The sequence below is a fragment of the Furipterus horrens genome, unplaced genomic scaffold (assembly GCF_987537825.1).
Source record: "Furipterus horrens unplaced genomic scaffold, mFurHor1.1.pri manual_scaffold_17, whole genome shotgun sequence".
In the NCBI taxonomy this organism is placed as follows: Eukaryota; Metazoa; Chordata; class Mammalia; order Chiroptera; family Furipteridae; genus Furipterus; species Furipterus horrens.
The window spans coordinates 21,347,799-21,356,528 of NW_028327187.1; positions in this window are offsets into that span (position 1 = coordinate 21,347,799).

Here is an 8,730-nt window from a genome sequence, read left to right on the forward strand (position 1 = left end):
GTCTTTATCTTTCACCTTTGGTATCTCAGTCATGAAGCATCCTGGTGTGGTCCCCTCTGGTTCCAACTTGCCTGGGACCCTCCGTGCTTCCCGCACCTGTATGTCCATCTTCTTCGCAAAATTTGAGAAGTTTTCCTCATGTTTTTTAATTCTTGCTTCCTCGTTCTGCTCTGGATGACTGTTTTTTTCTTCCTTATGTTCCAAATCATTGATTTGAACCCTGGTTTCCTTCCCTTCACCACTGGATTTGTGTGAATTTTCCTTTGTTTCACTTAGCATAGCCTTCATGTCTTCTCTTATGTGTTTGACATACTCAAGCATATCTGTCAAGCCTGTGAGCATCTTTATTAGCAGTGTTTTGAATTCTGTGTCTGTTAGGTTGTCTATCTCCTCATCTGTTCGTTTGGCTATCTCCTTGTTGCTTAGTTCTCCCACTGGAACCTTGACCCATTTCCCCTTTTGGGCCATACTTCTCTGTGTCCTCATTCTGACAGTCTCCTGTGTTTGTTTGCCTCCGCATCCCAGGTAGAGCTGTCGCTCCTGTTACATTGTAAGGGGCGGAGTCTTAGGGATTCGTCAGTACAGGGCGACCTGTTTCACCACGTTGTGACCCTGTACGTGGGGGAGGGGTCCGAGAGGGAACAATATTGCCTTCCCAGCACTTGCCCCTTTTCCAGGCTCCTCTCCCACTTCCGCACTGAACTAGCGCCTCTCTAGCTGCTGCCCTGGCTGTTGTTCCCAGAGTGAGTGGGTCTGTGGATGTTCTAGGACCGTGGGATCCCTTTAAACAAGCAGACTCTGCTGAGATCTGCAATTTCTACCTCCACCCCAAGCCCCACTGGTCTGCACAGTCAGAAGCAATGAGGCTTGATTTTCCCCAGTGCTGGGACCTTGGGCTGCGAAGTCTGGTGTGGAGCTGGGAATGCTCCCCAGGTGTCCCTCCTGACTTTTTAAAATGTGTAACTGCACTTTCTGCTGGCCTGATGCCACCGCTGCCACTGCCGCTGCCGCCACCACCACACTGCATCCTCTCCACCTCTCCTACCTGTCTGGATGAGTATTTTTTCTTTATATCTTTGTTTTCTGGACTTCCATGTAGTTTGATTTTCTGGAACTTCTGGTTGTTTCTAGTTTTGAGGTAGTTGTATTCCTTCTTAGTGTTACAGAAACAGGAGAGTCCAAAAATTCCCAGAGTTTTTGGCTGGGGGATGGGGAGAAGGAAGCAGCTTTCAGAATGCCTCCACATGTCTGATGCTGGTGGCTAGTGTCTTTCTTATGCAAAATGACTTGGATGCTTCCAAGGCCTCAGGTAGATGGGAGGAGTCTTGATCCAGGGGATGGTACAGAAAAAGCAGACAGAGCCTATGTAAGATTCTGTGAATGGTCAGAACTGTTTGCAACACCCACTGCATCAGAGGACGCAGTCAGGGATATATAAGCAGCTGCGGACATTTTAGCTCCCTATCACTCTCATGTGTTCCCTCTATGTGGCTTGGAGAAGGGATCTCCAGGCTGCTTTAAGAGGCTCTCGCCATGCAGTTTTGAGAAGGAGAGGAGATCCCTGCGGTTTGCAGGAAGAAGGCAGTTTACAAGGAGACTGAGAATCCAGGAGGTTCTGCATTGAGAGCTGGAGGGCACCACAGCACAGAAAGGACCTCCCCAATCAGAATTGAGTGATTGGCAGCTGCTGGTAAAGCTGAACTGTGTTTGGAAAGTAGGGAAACAGTGTTTCTGACCTTCCTAAGACGGGCCAGGTTTGGTAGGGGGAGGCAAGGATATGTGTTTATGGGTGTTTTAAATAACATAAGACTTAACAGCAGAAATCCGCAAATAACCTAAATCTATATAACTGTTAAATAAACAATTCTTTTTGTTTTCACTAAACTCTGGTATTGAGAGTTATAATTCTGGTGGCGGGCAATCGGGCCCTTAACTAAAGAGCCCGTGGGTTTGTTTTCAATTGGAGCATCTTAGGGGTTCTGTAACATTAGTTGTGGAGGGACACACAGCATGTCTGTCTATGAGGAGGTTTTTGATTACTTCTTCAATTTCACTAGTTGTTATCGGTCTGTTCAGTCTTTCTGCTTCTTCTTGATTCAGTTTTGGAAGATTATATGTTTCCAGAATTATGTCCACTTCGTCTAGGCCATCAAGTTTCTTGTCATAGAGTTGTTTGTAGTAATTTCTTAGAATCCTTTGTATTTCTGTGATATCGGTAGTGATTTCTGCTCTTTCCTTTCTGATTTTGTTTATTTGGTTCCTCTCTTTTTTTATTTTTTATTTTTAAATTTTATTTATTTTTCTAAGTATATTTTATTGATTATATTACAATAGTTTCAAGTTTTTCCCCTTTGCTCCCCTCTGCCCAGCACCCCACTGCCCCAACAATCCCCCCCTAGTCCATGCCCATGGGTCGTACATACAAGCTCTCCTGCCTCACCCTTTCATATATTCTTCTTCTTCTTTTTACATTAATTAATTAATTAATTATTTTAACAATAAAAAATAACAATCCCTCCCTCTCAGACTTAAGACCCTTTATAATCTTATAAAGAACAATGGACGAAGTTCTTGAGCTCCTCTAGCTGCTTCAAGCTGGACATGGTCATCGTCCTACGTACCCTTGGGTCCAGAAATCCCTAATAAGAGTGGGGATGTGGAGGGGAGGGTGGCCTTCCCACATGGGGAAGGATTGTGCAGACTCCAGGTCAGCTGGCTGTCCCCGGACAATGGCATGCTTGATTTAACAGGCTGGCATCCTTGTTGTATTCTGGAGGCAACAGATTTCGCAACAGCGTTAAAAGATATCATTCAATCCATAACCACTAGATGATAAAAGGCAGGTATTAATTTTTCAATGTCCCACATTAGGGAAAAGAAGGGCTTCTTTGGAGGAAGGTGTGCCAGGTACATCTCACATGTCCAAAACCTTTTTGCCCATTATACTTAGTTTTGACTGAGGGAAATATTTTAGGTATCTCCCCTCTCAGGCCTCTGGGCCCTTTCTGTCCAAGCCATTAGGATAGAAAAGAGAAACCAGTTTTAAAGTGAAGTCCACAGACCACCCCATTCTTCACCAACCCAGCCACTTAGTTTAGTCAAACCATTGAGTCTCAGGAGGCAGCGATGCAGACAGGATTAAGTGAGGCCTATACGTACAGACAATCACTCGGGTAATGAGACTGTAGGCTTATGCTTTTCAAAAACAGAAAATACATGTTAATTTATGTAACATAACCCATATACAAGTCTCTAAATCTGTAGGACTGTCTTATCGGAAAGATATCCAGTTGCAAAGCATTTGAGATTCTTCTTGATGTAAATTAAACATCCTTGATAATGCCACAAACATAGTTTAACTTTCAAATGAAAACAAATTTTAAATGAAAAGAAACCTTAAAGATGGTTAGCTGCACTACTTCACGGTCCACCACTGAACATTGTGATTTTCCTTGAATTGCAATTTTTCTCCCTAAGATTACCCTCCTTGTCATTAAAGGGACTGCATTAAGTCCATTTTTAATTTATCCTGTTCATTTGCATAAACATAACAAGAGCAGCAAATGATCACTTATGATCTTTAGTTCCACTTTGCTGGAATTTACGCAAGGAACATTTAGGGTGACCTTCAGTCTGCCCTTCAAGGCTCAGAAGCAGAACCACATACCTGGCATTCAGCCTTGCCTGTAAACACCTGTCTTTTCCAAGTCCTTCTGGTTTTCCGTTGTGCCTTAAAGTCCCATCTAGCCATCTTTCAGGGAAACAGCCTTCATTCCTTCCCTGGAAAGATTGCCATGGACCGCACATCCATCCAAGGTACCAGGCCTTTTATCTCATGGACTTTTATTACCTTTGAAAGTCAATACCAGTTCCTCAGGGCCTTTTGGTAACAACAAAAGCCCAAGCATGTCTCCTTCAGGCATGACATTCCAGTCAAAGTCTTAGTTAAAAAAAACAAACCTCTATTAACAACTGGTCTTATTAGTTTTATGCAAAGAAACCTATGTCATTACTTACTTCTCTAGAATGACAAACTCTGGAGGAATCAGATAGGGAGAAAAATATACAGTGTGAAGGAAAATCCTCGTCCTAATATTCACTGAACTTGCATTTCCATTCTTTATATTTTCATTTTTTCCCCCACTAAAATTTTTTTGTTTGTTTTTCCATTACAGTTGCCCCACTTTTTCCCCCTTCTTGCTTCCCTGAACCCTGCCCCCCTTCTCCCACATTCAGTCCCCACCCAGTTGTCCATGTCAATGGGTCATTTATACATGTTCTTTGACTAGACCCTTTCCCTTCTTACTCCCTTCTCTCCCTCCCATCTCCCCCTTTGTTAACTGTTAGTTTATTCCTTGTTTACATACCTCTGGTTCAATTTTGCTCATTTGTTTGTGTTGTTCATTGGTTTCCCATAATAGGTGATAGCATAAGTTATTTTTCTTTCATTGTCTGGCTTATTTCACTAAGCATAATTGTCTCTAGTTCCATCAACGTTGTTACAAATGGTAGAAGTTCCTTCTTTCTTTCAGTACTTATTCATTGTCGTTTTCCCACTTTGTACTCATGTTCCTCTGTTTCTTCATCTTCTTAAAGCAGACCCTTTAGCATCTCTTGCAATGCTGGTTTGGTGGAGGTGTATCTTTTTAGCCTTTTTTTGTCTTGGAAACTCCTTATTTCACCTTCCATTTTGAATGAGAGCTTTGCTGGGTAGAGTATTCTTGGTTGTAGGCCTTTGTTTTTCATTGCTTGGAATATTTTTTGCCATTCCCTTCTGGCTTGTAGTGTTTCTGCTGAGAAATCTGATGATAGTCTTATTGGAGCTCCCTTGTATGTTATTAATTGTTTCTCTCTTGCTGCTTTTAGGATTCTCTCTTTGTCTTTGAATGTTGCCACTTTAATTATGATGTGTCTTGAAGTGGGCCTGTTGGGGTTCATCTTCATTGGGACCCTCTGTGCTTCCTGGACTTGCGTGACTCTCTCCTCATGTTAGGGAAGTTTTCTGTCATTAGTTTTTCAAAGAGGTTTTCTATCCCTTGCTCTTCTTCTTCTCCTTCTGGAATTCCTATGATATGGGTATTATTACGTTTCATGTTATCCTGCAGCTGTCTTAGAGCTTCTTCAGTATTGTTCAGTCTTTTTTCATTTTGTTGCACTGTCTGAGAGTTTTTGTCTAAGTCGTCCTCCCGCTCGCTGCTCCGATCTTCTGCTTCCTCTGGCCTGCTTTTAATTCCTTCTACTGTGTTCTTCAATTCAGAGATCATATTCTTCATTTCCTCCTGGTTCTTATTGATAGCTTCCATGTCCTTTTTCATGGTGGTGTAATTCTCAGTAAGTTCCTTGTAGTTTTTCTGGAGTTCTTTGTAGTTTCCGCTGAGCTCATTGAGCTTCTCCATAATCCATGTTTTGAATTCCATATCTGATATTTTGCTCCCCTCTATTTCATTTAGCACTCTTTCTGGGGATTCTACCTTTCCTTTCGATGGGGGGTTGTTTCTCTGTCTCCTCATTTTTTGTGACTCCTATTGTTTGTTGGTGCTTCTTAGAATGACCTGCACTTCCTGGATCTGCCCCTGGTGGCGTCAGATCCTGTACCAGTCTGGGCCTAGGCAGCCTGTTGCAGACTTCTAGGGATTTACTGCCTTTGCCTGGCTTCTTTAGTTGTTAATCTATTCAATCTGTGATTAGCTGTCAGGCTTAAGGACCGTGGGTGTGGCAGCTTAATTCCTGTAGGCTGGGCTTTTGTTTCCCCTCAGGCTGATGCCACTTGGAGGGGGGTAATGGTCTGCCTGCAGCACTGGGGATGAGTCAGCACTGGGAACCAGTCAGCTGCTCCCCAGTTCTCCCCTCAAAGCCACCACACCAAACTCTCCCCAAGCATCTCCAGTCCTCTCTGCCTTATCTTCACTAGAGCCCAGGGTAAGTGGGGGCCAAAATATTTTCATATGTGATCTGCTTAAGAGCTCTTTTTCTCAAGCTGTTTCTCTCCAGCTAGCAAGAAATCCTGTGGCTTTTCACTTTTCTCATCTGGATACTATTTTACTTTCCACTTTGTTGTTGTAGGCTGGGAAGCCCAGCTGGGGGTTTAGACCCTGCCCTTCTCAGGGGGAATCCCCGGTTGCTGAGCTGTTTCTCAGTCCCTTCAGCTGCCACCCGTGTGAGCCCAACCAGCCCTTCTGCATCTCCGCACTCCCTACCGGTCACGTTGTGATATAGCGACCTTTCCCGTCTCTCCGTGGTTATAAGACTTCTCTCCAGCTAGTGTTCGGTTGGTTATTCCAGATGATTTCTCCAAAATTAAGTTGTAAATCCAGACTAGTTCTGGGAGGAGGTTAGTGTAGCTTCCACTTACTCCTCTGCCATCTTGTTTCTCCCTCTTTTTTTCTTGAGGAGCCTGGTTAAAGGCTTGTCATTTTGTTTATCTTTTCAAAGAACCAGCTCCTGGTTTTATTGATCCTTTAAATTTTTTGTTTAGTCTTATGTCATTTAATTCTGCTCTGATCTTGATGATTTCCTTCTTTCTACTCTCTCTGGGCTTTGTATGTTGTTATTCCTCTAGTTCTTGTAGCTGTCAAGTTAGGTTTTTTATTTCAGATTCTTCTCTCTTTTTTAGGTAGGCCTGTATTGCTATGAACTTTCAAGACTGCTTTCGCTGTGTCCCATAGGTTTTGGACTGTTGTGTGTTCATTAGCATTTGTTTCCGGAATCTTTTTGATTTTTTCCTTGATGTCATTTTTAACCCATTCATTGTTTAATAGCATGCTATATATTCTCCATGAGTTTTAATGTCTTTGAGTTTTTGCCTTGAGGTTGATTTTCAGTTTCAAGGCATTGTGATCTGAGAAGACACTTGATATAATTTCAATTTTCTGGAATTTTTTGGGGCTTGTTTTGTGTCCTACCATGTCCTCTATCTTTTAAATTTTTCCATGTGCATTTGAAAAGAATGTATATTTTGCTCTTTGGGGTGAAAAATTTTATATTATCTACTAAGTCCATTTGATCTAGAGTGTTATTCAATATTTTAGTATCCTTAGTGTCTCTTTGCTTCGAAGATCTGTTTATTGTTGACAGTGGGGTGTTAAAGTCCTCTACTATGAGTGTGTTGCTGTTGATATCCTTCTGTAGTCTTCCAAGATTTTCCTTATATATTTGGGCGCTCATATGTTGGGTTCATATATGTTTACCCGGGTTATATCTTCTTGATGGATTGTTCCCTTAAGTATTATAAAATGTCCTCTTTTGTCTCTTTTTATGGCCTTTGCTGTGAAATCTGTTTTGTATGATATAGGTATTGCTACCCCAGCTTTTTTTTCATGTCCATTTTCTTGGAATACTTTTTTCTATCCCCTCAATTTCAGTCTGTATGTATGTTCTGTTTTGAGGTGTGTCTCTTGTAGACAGCATATATGTGGGTCATGTTTTCCTATCCATTCCGCTACCCTATGTCTTTTAATTGGAGCACTTAATCCATTTACATTTAAGGTTATTATTGACAGGTATTTATTCATTTCCCTTTGTACCTGTGTTCCTTTTCCTCTGTCTGTTTCTTCTTTTTCCTAAAACATCTCCTTTAGCTTGTCTTGCAATGCCAATTTGATGGAGATGTATTCTTTTAATCTTCCTTTGTCTGGGCAACTCCTTATTTCACCTTCCATTTTGAAAGAGAGCCTTGCTGGGTAGAGTAGTCTTGGTTGTAGGCCTTTGTTTCTCATTGCTTGAAATATTTTTTTTCCATTCCCTTCTGGCTTGTAGTGTTTCTGTTGAGAAATCAGCTGATAGCCTTATTGGAGCACCCTTGCATGTTATTTGCTGTTTTCTCTTGCTGCCTTTAGGATTGTCTCTTTCTCTTTGAATGTTTCCATTTTAATTATGATGTGCCTTGGAATGGGCCTCCTTGGGTTCATCTTAATTGGGACCCTCTGTGCTTCCTGAGATATTTTCTTTCCTCATGTTCAGGAAATTTTCTGTCATTACTTTTTCAATCAAGTTTTCTATCCTTTACTCCTCTTGTTCTCCTTCTGTTGTGTTTCAAATTGTTCTGAAGCTCCCTTAAACCCTCTATATTCTTTTTCAGCCTTTTTTCATTTTTCTGCAATGTCTGGGAATTTTTTTCTATGTTGTCCTCTAGCTCTCTGATCTGGTCCTCTGCTTCATTTAGCCTGCTTTTGATTGCTTATAGTGTGTTGTACATTTCAGAAATTGTATTCTTCATCTCTTCCTGGCTCTTATTGATAGTTTATATGTCCTTTTTCATGCTGGTGTAGTTCTCAGTATGTTCCTTGTAGCTTCCCTGGAATTCTTTGTAGTTTCCCTAGAGTTCTTTATAGTTCCCTTGGAGTTTGTTGTAGTTTTCTCTGAGTTTGTTGAGTTCATTGAGGTTTCTCATTACCATTGTTTTTAATTCCATGTCTGATAGTTTGCTTGTCTCTGTTTCATCTATCCCTCCTTCTGGGAATTCCTCCTTTCCTTTTGTTGGGGTGTTATTTCTCCTTCTTCCCATTTTAGGTGGCTCTTCTCTTTGTTTCTGCTTCTTAGACTGACCTGCTTTTATTTCCTGCCTTTGCGGTGTGACCTTCTTGTATACAGTTGTTGAGCTGCTGTCTCTGGCTGATGCCACTTGGAGAGTAGTAATCTGCTTAAGAGACTTCTCCCGTAGTAATTGGGGTCATTCTGTACTGGGATCTAGTCAGCTGCTCTCCCAGCTCTTCCTCCAGAGTCCTCAAAACT